Here is an 11,787-nt window from a genome sequence, read left to right as displayed (position 1 = left end):
AAGAATGTTAATGTTAAAATGACATTTTGCAAGTATCGGACGAGCCAGACTGACTGAGATAGGAGGAAATAAACAGATTATGTATGACATTTCTTTTTCGTTATCATTGTTGACACGCAATATTGCTGCGATACGAGCTGTCAGTTGTACAGCTCTCTCTCTCTCTCTCTCTCTCTCTCTCTCTCTCTCTCTCTCTCTCTCTCTCTCTCTCTCTCCCCGGTGTTGTGCAATAACAATTCATTTTGATGCCCTTCATATTGAACTGTAGTGTTAAACACAAAACTCACGTAAGGATATTATATCCCTTGTGTATTTACGGGAGTGAAATTTTTATTAATAAATGCGACAGCGTCCATTAATATGCCAGCGAAATAGGACTCTATCCACTGAAATCCTAAACACATGAAAACAGTTTTCATTTTCAATTAAAGCAGATTTCGAAACGCAAGAGCGCGATAAATGTAATGATAAAACGGCCCTCATCAAGAGCCGCGACTTTTCTGGAAAATAGATAAATAAATTAAATAAATGAAAGAGCCGGAGGGTTTTTATTTTGGTAATTGTACAAATGCTTGTATAAATGAACGGTGGAATTTCATGGGAAATGATGAACGTGTGCCTGCTTTGATCGGGGCCAGTTGCAGTTGCATGGTTTCATGCAACTGAAGTTGAAGCGGAAATGCAGTGCATTACTACCCTAGTACTATCCTTCTTGCATTTTAATAAATTATCTATTTATGCATTTATTTTAATTTTTTCTTTTTTTTAATAAGTGGGATCTCTGCTTTCTGTATTTCCCTTCACTTCCTCTTACTTCTTCCAAATGAACACCATATTCTTTTGAAGCTTGAATTTCAAGTCAATGGCCCCCGTGGTGGGCTTGTTCCAGACGAGTAGATTTCATCTACTGAATAATAATAATAATAATAATAATAATAATAATAATAATAATAATAATAATAATTATATTAAACTATCAAACTGATGCTGTAAACAAAATTATACTGAGTTTGGTGGCTCGTTTGATATCAGCTCGAAGATGCTCGTTAAGTTTGATGGATAAACATCACATATACTCGTTTTCTAAAAATTTCTTTTTGGAAAATTAAAGCAAATGAGGTCATATAAGTAAACAGTATCTTTTGTTTTTTCGGAGACTTACACAGATGCTACTGGAAAAACCTGTAGCGTTGTTTCGCATTTTGGGCGGAAAAGCCCCTGTCGTCGAAACTTTATGACCATGAATTTTCTTTTCAAAAATGTCTTTTTTTTTATTCCACACCTTCTTCTTCTTCTTCTTCTTCTTCTTCTTCTTCTTCTTCTTCTTCTTCTTCTTCTTCTTCTTCTTCTTCTTTTATTATTATTATTATTATTATTATTATTATTTTGAGACGTTTCGAGTCCTCTTTGAGTCATTCTCAAATTGTGCCAAGGGGTTGCAAGAATTTTAAACTAATAAATACAACTGACATAACACTGACATCAACAACATACCATATGATATTAACATTCTGATGACAGGAAAACAACAAACAGCAACAAATAATACAGGGTCAAGAAAAAAATGTGCTCACGAGGAAAGAGATATCATCCCGATTCAAGATGGTTTATGTTTTTTTATATAAAAATCTGATAAAACTTCCATTTTTAAAAGCATTGAAAAATTTCGTACTAAATTGAAGTTACATTTCTCTGGACAACGTTAAAATATCTTCCGTCCAGTTTTGGAAATTACGTTTATTTCCATATATTCCCAGTGTAAAGAAAAACTGTGGGGTCACACAAGGCCGACATCGTTTCGTAAATTTGAATAAGATTTGTAACATGGCAACATTGTCGGTGCCCGGGCGATTCTTCTGAAGGCGTTCAAACGGTTTTAGATTCCTCCTCTTCCTCTGGCGTGACCGTAAGCCTAATAATAGTCGAGGGCTTCTTTTCCTCAGAGCTCAGAAGCTTAATAGTCGGGAGCTTCTCTTTTGGTGAGATTAAGCTTAATAGTTTAGAGATTCTCTTTTGGGGAAATTGAGCTTAATAGTCAAGAACTTCTGTTTTGGTGATATTAAGCTTATTAGTTAAGAGCTCTCTGGGCGAGACTAAGCTTAGTAGTCGAGAGCTTCACTTTTGCTGAGATTAAGCTTTTAGTTGAGAGCTTCTCTCTTGGCGAGTCTAAGCTTAATAGTCGAGGGCTTCACTTGTGGTTAGATGAAGCGTAATAGTCGAGAGTTACTCTTTTGGTGAGATTAAGCTTAATAGTCGAGGACTTCTCTTTTGGTGAGATTAAGCTTAAATCTCGGGCGTGTTTCCTTCATTGAGACTTAAGTTTTAATTCTCGAGAGCTTTACTTGTTGGGTGATAGAATAACTGGGAAAATTTTAAAAAATCATCTTGATCCCTGGGTCACACAGCAATATCTCGTCACCCAAATTTTTGACAGAAAATGTCGACTGTCAGTTAGAATACGTATGATACCCGGAAGAGATAATTTTGGGAAATACTGAAGACTTCCTTTGTGAGTCTTTTTTTCTAGTTTTCTAGGTGTGGTCAAACAGTAGCACCTTGTCACCCAAATCACGTATCATAGCCCCCGTAAGGGTACAGTGCCGTCAGTGCACGTCATGTGGTGCACTGTAGGCGTTACTTATGGTTGTCTGCAGCCTCCCTTCGTACCCTGGCTGTAACCCATTCATATTCTCTTTATTCTATCTTACTTTCTACCCACTTCTAACAATTGTTTAATAGTGCAACTGCGAGGTTTTCCTCACGTTATACTTCTCAAACCTTTTTGCTGGCGATTTCCGTTTCAGCGCCGAGTGATCTCGTAGGTCCCAGCGCTTTGCCGTCGGCCTAAACTATATCCTATTCTATTCTAGCATGATAACCTACCTGGAAGAGATAGTTCTTAGAAAATCCTGAAGCTTTACTGTGTTAGTCTTTTGTTTCCTAATTTTCCATTTGTGTCTATATTTCCTTGTTTGTGTTAATCCCCAACCATACTGTATTTTCATGAGTAAAATCGGGTGCCGCTTGGTACTGGTATGTTCAGCTTTTTATGAATTAATTTATTTATATACTACAGTTCCTCATACGGCAATGTCTTTGTTATCGATGGAACAAATGAGTGTTTCGTTTGCGTGTTCAATCTCATGTTGACTTTAAATAGGCAATTAAAGGGACCGAAAAAGATGTATCACATTGTTTAGCGAGTGGAGGTATGGCATCGTTTCCCCTTTGTCTACTCTGTGTATCTGAGGGGAGTAATAAAATGAACGGTGTGTCATTCCCCTCGCCCCCTCATTCGATTCGCCCCAACGCCGCGTCGACTTCGGGTTTCCACGTCGGGAGAGAAAATGTTACCTTTATGGGAACAAAAGACGTTTATTTTCTTTAAATTAAGGATAAAAGGTTAATGTATAATAAGATAATGTCAGACTTGGGAACTCCTGGTGTCGCTGTGAAGATTTGACAATAATTCGAGACCACGCATGACGCTTCGCTTCTAGCTATGTTGGTTTTGATTCTTTGCCTCTGCCTTTGCTTTTCCTTTCGCTAATCATTTTAATATCATATATTGCATTTCGATGAAAATACGCTTCGAAATAGACGCTCAAACCTTAACAAAGAAAAGATGGAAAGAGATGATCTCAGGCATAGCGCAGGAGTCCTGTCTCCTCAAGAAACGGAAATCGAAGCCAGTGCCAAACGGTCGGTTCGGAAGGCGTTTGGGGAGCTCTTGGAGTGGGAGTCGGGTGACGGGTTGGGTTACCATCCAGGTCGCTCGGTTAACGAGACCCGACATAAATCTGTGAGTTTAGCCTCCAATAACTAATTAAGTCGGTCTCTGCCCCGGCCACATAACTAATTTACGTCACAGAGGCCGGTCACGGGAAAGGGCAAAAGGAATAAGTTTTTATTCGGGTGAAATATGGTACTAAAGATGGCGGTCGATGGTGTGACGGAGTGATTTTCCTTTTTCCCTCTTCTTTGTTCTGTATGCGAGTTTCTTTTCCTCTTCCTTACACATTCCATCAGTATAAAACGTTGATCTCTCTCTCTCTCTCTCTCTCTCTCTCTCTCTCTCTCTCTCTCTCTCTCTCTCTATTGTTTTTCATTGCATTCATGTAAAGGCGACGAACATGAATGTAAAATGATCCCGATTGTGTGTGTACCTCATTGCTTGTGTCCTCTGTGTACCATTTCTCCTTTTTCTCCTTTATGTTTCCGACGTTACCACATAACAATTCTAGTGGAAATTGTATGAGATGAAATTCATTCCTGGGTGTCTGTTCAAAAAGGACCAGTCCACTGTCAAATCAGAAGCGAAAAGATAACATTAATCATTGCAAGTGGCGGAGAAACAATAAAACATAAAAACAATTGAAATTACCCATAGTGAGGACTAAAATCACCAACGATCCCAGTCATGAATATACAGGTTTCCCTTTGCTTGTCATCCGATCTTTCCTACAATTTTAGTCATATCTTAGGCTTCACCTTGGTCTGAGGAGGATCTGGTTGGGCATAGTTGGTCTAATGATTTCTAAGTTGAGTATAGGCTGTTTTCTGTGAATTTCTCGGTGAACAGAATGGCTGTGATATGTTTCAGATGCCTAAGACTTGTCTTGATAAGCAATAGAATGCATCTCATGGTCGGTCGGGTTAATTCGACCTTTGGAAATGGTCTAAGATGATATAGATGTTGATTATAGATGCGGAACGGAGGGTATTTCGTTTCCAGGTAACAGAAGTCAGTAATGAACTACTCCACCAACTTATAGGCCTATCGCATAGGTGATATCCCAAGGATTCATGATATTTCTACGGTATCCCACTAAAGAAACGCATTATTATTATTATTATTATTATTATTATTATTATTATTATTATTATTATTATTATTATTACTGCATGGTCACGTGGCGTTGCAGAAAACCAACTTCGATTGTTGCTAGGCTGAAATTTTACGCCGTTGGTCAACAAGATGATGACGCCCGGAATTCCCACGCTCATTCTGGGACACAAGGATTTCATCTTTCCCTGTTTGGCTTACCGTATCATACATAATCAGTCTTTCTTGAACATTAATTTTTTTTTCTTTAACTTTACCCCTTCTCGCGTTAGAGAGGGTTCTCAGAAAGTCTTCTGGTAATAATGCGCGGCTTCGTCATTCTGTTTTGCATTTCAACTGCTTCTCCCCCGTTGGGGGGTAGCGCCGTCAGTGTACCTCACGTGGTGCATTGTAGGCATTACTTAAGGTTCTTTTCAGCGTCCCTTCGGCCTCTAGCTGCAACCCCTTTCATTCCTTTTACTGTACCTCTGTTCACAGTGTCTTTCTTCCATATGACTTCCCACCCTCTTTAACAGTTGTTTCCTAGTGCAACTGTGAGGTTTTCCTCCTGTTACGCCTTTCAAGCGCTCTTCCTGTTAGTTTCTGTTTCAGCGCTGAATGACCTCATAGGTTCCAGCGCTTGGCCTTCGGCCTAAATTCTATATTCCTATCCCTGTTCAACTGCTTCTCGTTGATCCTTCGTGTCAAGACACAGGAATCTCTGTACAAATTCCACTCCGCGGTTCTTACAGTCTTAATTGTTATTAGCCTCGCCTGACAGTGAGGGCAGACATCGATCTCAGCAAGGTGGTATTAGAGGCTCAAGATGTTTGCTCATTTCATGGAAAATCTGCCGTTAATTTATTAACTCAAGCCGTGCATTATTACCAGAAGTCTTTGTGAGAACCCCTTCTACCGGGAAGGCGTAAACATAAAAAAAATAAGTAAAAAATGCGCCGAAGTTTCTTCGAGTTTTTTGTACAGCGTATAATGCTATATGAAACTTTCACCCGCGGCCCATGAAACTCAGCAACGGTCCGGTGGTGGCATGTGTTGGTACCTATATCGGTGCCAGAAGTACGATTATGGTTAACTTTAACCTTAAATGAAATAAAACTACTGAGGCTAGAGGGCTGCTATTTGGTATTTCTGATGACTGGAGGGTGGATGATCAACATACCAATTTGCAGCCCTCTAGCCTCAGTAGTTTTTAAGATCTGAGGGCGGACGGACAGAAAGCCGTCACAATAGTTTTCTTTTACAGAAAAGTAAGTTGTTTAAGGAAAAAAGCCATTTTAGAAAACCAAATAAAGTCAATAAATATAAAAACAGGACCTTTCGACCTTCACTGTGGTTCTCTTCAGCTGTACTAGAAAGTAATTACAAAGTATTTTTAAAGAAAAAAAATTGAAAGAATAATTAAAATGAAAAGCGTCCGTCTGGGGTCTTCTTTACGAATCTTTATTTTTTTCTTATTTCTTTGTAAACACTTTGTAATTACTTATTCACTTAGACTTTTTTTTTTTTTTTTTTTTTACAGTGGGTCTTTTCTTAACCATTAAAGACAAACGCGAAGAATGTGTTTTTATTACTAGATGGATGAAAAAAATGACCCTTGCAACAAGACTGATCTCCGAAGGGGAGTAGTGTCATCAGTGCATCTCACGCGGTGCACTGTAGGCATTACTTTAGTTTCTGTGCAGCGTCCCATCGGCCCCTAGCTGCAACCCCTTTCATTCATTTCACTGCACCTCCGTTCATATTCTCTTTCTTCCGTCTTACTTTCCACCCTCTCCTAAGAATTGTTTCATAGTGCAACTGCGAGGTTTCCCTCCTGTTACACCTTTCAAACTTCCTTTACAGTCAATTTCCATTTTAGCGCTGAGTGACCTCGTAGGTTCCAGCGCTTGGCCTTTGGCCTAAATTTCATATTCCAAATCCAATTCCGAAACAGACGTACAATGCCATAATAATCAACGCCGAACAGGGAAGGATGAAATCATCGTATCCCGAAATAACCGTGAGAATTCAAGGCATCATCAACATCTTGTTGACCAACGGAGTGAAATTTCAGCTTAGCAACAACGGCGGTTGGTTTTCTGTAACACCACGTGACCGTGCAATAATGAAAATAATAATAGTAATTGTTTGTTTGTTAGGTGTGATACCGTGTGAATAGATTGGATCTTTGGGCGTCAGTTGGTCGAGTAGTTCATCAATTATTTATGTATTTTTCTTATATTTTTAATTAGTGTGAGAGGCTGAAATTTATAGTTAATCACTTGTAGATACTTTGCGAAATTTTTTTTATGGCATATTTTTGTGTACTGGAAATGGAAGCGTGCTGATGAAAAGTATTATTATTAAATTGTTAAGGATAGAATAAGACCCTACTCTTGAGTGTAAAACTTGGTGCATTGTCAAAATTAACCTTAAAATCCTTAAGCTTTACATGGTCTTGGTAAAACTTAAGGATTTCAAGTATCTTTTTAACTATCAAAATTTACCCTCGAGAAAAGGGTCTTATGGTATCCTCATCTTTAAATAAGTAGAATGTTTTTCATAATCTTCATTATTATCATTATTATTATTATTATTATTATTATTATTATTATTATTATTATTAATATTCATTTATGTGTTTATTAATAATAATAATAATAATAATAATAATAATGATGATGATGATGATGATGATTAATATTATTGTTAATATTAATTTATGTAATTATTATTATTATTATTATTATTATTATTATTATCATCATTAATATTCATTTATGTATTAATAATAATAATAATAATAAAAATAATAATAATAATAATAATAATAATAATAATAATAATAATAATAATAATAATAATAATAATTATCATTATTATTTTCATAGTTTTTGTTTATTTCCTTGAGAGCTACTTTACCACATATATTCGTATTTGTGTGGGGCGCCACGGAACGGCTGTCGGCACTTTAATCGCAAGCCTAAACCCATTTGAAGAAAAAAAAAATGGCCTCTCGTTAATTATCCTGTTTTGTGGGAACTTCTGTTGGTCGACGACGCAAGAAGAATGTTTTTCCCCTTTTTTCCCCCTTTCTGTTTTTATTTAAGAGTTTTTCCGAATATGGGTTCAAGTCTTAAGTTTTTGTCGTATACTTTTGCTTTGTTTCTCTTTGTTGTTAGTTCTTGTCTATTGCTGTACTGCTGTTTGTTCTTCGACTTTCTTATGGCCGTCCAGTGTATAGTTAGTGTTATTGGTGTTATTAATATCCAGTAATGTAATAGCATATTTTTTTTTTTTGTCTTACTGTGAGTGTTATTCAGTAACTTTAGCTTAACCCGTGGCCATCACATTATTATTATTATTATTATTATTATTATTATTATTATTATTATTATTATTATTATTATTACTATTATTATTATTATTATTATTATTATTATTATTATTATTATTATTATTATTATTATTATTATTATTATTATCTGAAATGTTGTGAGTGTAGCGGTTGTTCAATATTTATATTTTCATCAAATTGTATTTGTACTCTTTTAAATTATATTTCCCTACTGGATTTGCAGATAGCTTTCGGCTGAATTGCAGCATTTTGTGTGTGTGTGTGTGTGTGTGTGTGTGTGTGTGTGTGTGCACTCAAGTGACTATGGGATAACCAGATGGGTGTTATCTCTGTTACAACTGCTATTATTACTCTTATTATTATAGCTATATTGTTATTTTATTCAATGGGCTTTCTCCTCCATTCCTTTCCATCCATCTTTAGCTGCCACTTACAGCAGTCGTCTAACAACCAGGTATATAATTCACTACATAGGTCGGTATAGGCACATTGGGTCTGTCTTCCCTCGTCTTGTTCAAGATTCGAACACGGGTCGTCCAGATATGAGCTAGACGCGCTACCAACCAAGTTACGAGACCAAAGAGTTACGAGAACTAAAAAGCCAAAGATAGATTACGTGAACTAAAATAAATAATGAAATATCAATATTTGATTTATGTCAAATGAGAGAAGAGAGAGAGAGAGAGAGAGAGAGAGAGAATGAAATAATGAAATGCAAGATGCTATTGAGTGTTACGTCCAGGTGAGAGAGAGAGAGAGTTAGTTAAGTACACTTTGGTTTAAGAAGACCACTGAGCTGGTGCTAACTCTCCCTAGGAGCTGGCCCAGTTAGACTTATTTTACGTAACTAGAACCAGGTGGTTGCAAGCAAAGTACAGCTTATTGTGAATCCGAGTCACATTATAGCGAGAAATGAATTTCTGTCACCAGAAACAAATTCCTCTTATTCCTCATTGGACGGTCGGAGATTCGAACTCGCGGCCAGCAGAGTGCTAGCTGAGAACGAACCCACTTTCCCAATAAGGAACTGAGAGAGAGAGAGAGAGAGAGAGAGAGAGAGAGAGAGAGAGAGAGATGCCAGTGGTTTACAGCTTCCAGCCTGCGTAATGACAGACCCGAACAGGACGGGGAGAAATAAAGAGAGAGAGAGAGAGAGAGAGAGACAACCAGCAAAAGCAGTTCGTTCAAGATTGACCCGTAACCCACCACAAAAAGGTTTGCGACAGCCCAAACTTTAGCCACCTACATGTAAGCCGAGAAGTTTTCGCATCACTCACACCCTCTGGCGACAACCAAGGGGAAACCCTTTTTCCCCTTCTCTCTCTCTCTCTCTCTCTCTCTCTCTCTCTCTCTCTCTCTCTGACGTAACACTCAAATAACAGATTATATTTTATCATTTTTGTTTGTGTATTCTCTCTCTCTCTCTCTCTCTCTCTCTCTCTCTCTCTCTCTCTCTCTCATTTGACGTGACTCGAATGGCAGTTTATATTTCATTATTCTTTTTTATTGAACTCTCTCTCTCTCTCTCTCTCTCTCTCTCTCTCTCTCTCTCTCTCTCTCTCATTTGACGTGACTCGAATGGCAGTTTATATTTCATTATTCTTTTTTATTGAACTCTCTCTCTCTCTCTCTCTCTCTCTCTCTCTCTCTCTCTCTCTCTCTCTCTCTCTCTCATTTGACATGACTCGAATGGCAGTTTATATTTCATTATTCTTTTTATTGAACTCTCTCTCTCTCTCTCTCTCTCTCTCTCTCTCTCTCTCTCTCTCTCTCTCTCTCTCTCTCTCTCTGTGGCTTTTCTTTTGACGTGACCCTCAAATAACAGCTTATAATTCAGTATTTATTTTTGTTGAATTAATTCTCTCTCTCTCTCTCTCTCTCTCTCTCTCTCTCTCTCTCTCTCTCTCTCTCTCTCTCTCTCTCTCTCTCTCTGTGGCTTGATCTTTCGACATAACTATCAAATTACAGTTTATAGTTCATTCCTTGTTTTATGTTTTTATTTATCATTTTTCTCCCTCATGTTTTATAGTTTGACGTTACACTCATATCTCAACTCAGCTTTCAGTAATACTTCTTCTTTGTTTATTTATTTATTGAACAAAGATGTAAGTAATGAATTTCAGACCTCTTAATGAAAACTTATAACCTCTGTAATAAAACATTTCAAATGTAAACAAGTAAAAATGAGCAGAAGTTTTCTGTACATCGTATAATCAAGCCACCGAGAATAGGATCTATCTTTCGGTGGTCTCGGTATAATGCTGTATGAGCCGCGGCCCATGAAACTTTAACCACGGCCCGGTGGTGGCCTGGCCCGTATCGTTACCAGACGCACGATTATGGCTAACTTTAATCTTAAATAAAATAAAAACTACTGAGGCTAGAGGGCTGCATTTTTTGTTTAATGATTGGAGGGTGGATGAACAACGTATCAATTTGCAGCCCTCTAGCCTCAGTAGTCTTTAAGATCTGAGGGCGGACAGAAAAAGTGCGGACGGAAAAAGTGCGGACGGACAGACAAAACTAAAAAGGAGCAGGTTTATTAATCTTTTATTCATTAAAGTATCAGTATAGTGTTTACGTTTGTATACCGTGGTAGATTATTCATAAGACGTTAAATACTTTGATTGTGATATTGTTATAGTAACTGACCACTTGTGACAATTATTATGATTATATGATAAACAAGTCAGCCGTATGGTCATTGGTTTCACTCCGTAGTTAGTATTACGCATAAGTTTTTTATCAACTAATTTATTTTAGTGTATTATCTACAAAGAAACGAATTACCCACACGCATTGGTTTCTGTGATAATTTAATGTTTGTACGGCATAAGAAAAAAGTTTTACCTCCATAAACGTATATTTTTTTGTCATAAAGAGGCTCATTATACATATTTTTGAACGGGACGATTATTTGGTTGTTTGTCAAATGCATCAGCGTTCTTTGTTTATGTAAGTTCTGGAGCTGAAATAAAGTCCATTATTATTATTATTATTATTATTATTATTATTATTATTATTATTATGTGTTATTATTATTATTATTATTATTTTCTGCTGGTGTCTACATTTTTATCTACGAGTATATGACAATTATTATTATTATTATTATTATTATTATTATTATTATTATTATTATTATTATTATTATTATTATTATTATTATTATTATTTTCTGCTGGTGTCTACATTTTTATCTACGAGTATATGACAGTTATTATTATTATTATTATTATTATTATTATTGCTAATAGATTCACAATTTCGTGAAAAACAATCTGGTAATAAAAAATCCACAATTATATAGTAAATATATTACTATGTAAAAAATCAAAGACTTTTTCGAACACCTGAACGGTGTTCCTCATCAGTGTTAACGTTAAAATGCAGTGAGGGTAATTTTCTTATGAAATCGTTTTTAAAAAATTAGGGGCGGGGCGAAGATAACAGCCCATCACGGAAGTGCTGGTTCGGGTGTTATGTAATGCCAAATTCAACAGGCAGTTGCGCCAATCTCCTTGATCTTCGTACTTGCGTTGTTGCATCTGCCTGCGCTGCATAGGTGCCATAGTCGGAACCATCCACAGGACGTCGGCTATCT

The 11,787-nt window shown here is 36.7% G+C and overlaps 1 protein-coding gene and 1 long non-coding RNA gene across 3 annotated transcripts in view; one reads left to right on the top strand and one right to left on the bottom strand.

Moving 5' to 3' along the window:
- Positions 1–11,787, top strand: part of LOC136849787 (uncharacterized) — a 214,710-nt gene that overhangs the window by 13,907 nt on the left and 189,016 nt on the right. The window lies entirely within an intron of this gene.
- The window catches only part of LOC136849782 (homeobox protein SIX6-like), a 116,083-nt gene that overhangs the window by 3,241 nt on the left and 101,055 nt on the right, over positions 1–11,787 (bottom strand). The window lies entirely within an intron of this gene.

The sequence above is a fragment of the Macrobrachium rosenbergii genome, chromosome 21 (genome assembly GCF_040412425.1).
Source record: "Macrobrachium rosenbergii isolate ZJJX-2024 chromosome 21, ASM4041242v1, whole genome shotgun sequence".
Classification (NCBI taxonomy): domain Eukaryota; kingdom Metazoa; phylum Arthropoda; class Malacostraca; order Decapoda; family Palaemonidae; genus Macrobrachium; species Macrobrachium rosenbergii.
Note: the sequence above shows the minus strand (reverse complement) of the source record. Positions and strands in the feature narration are given on the sequence as shown.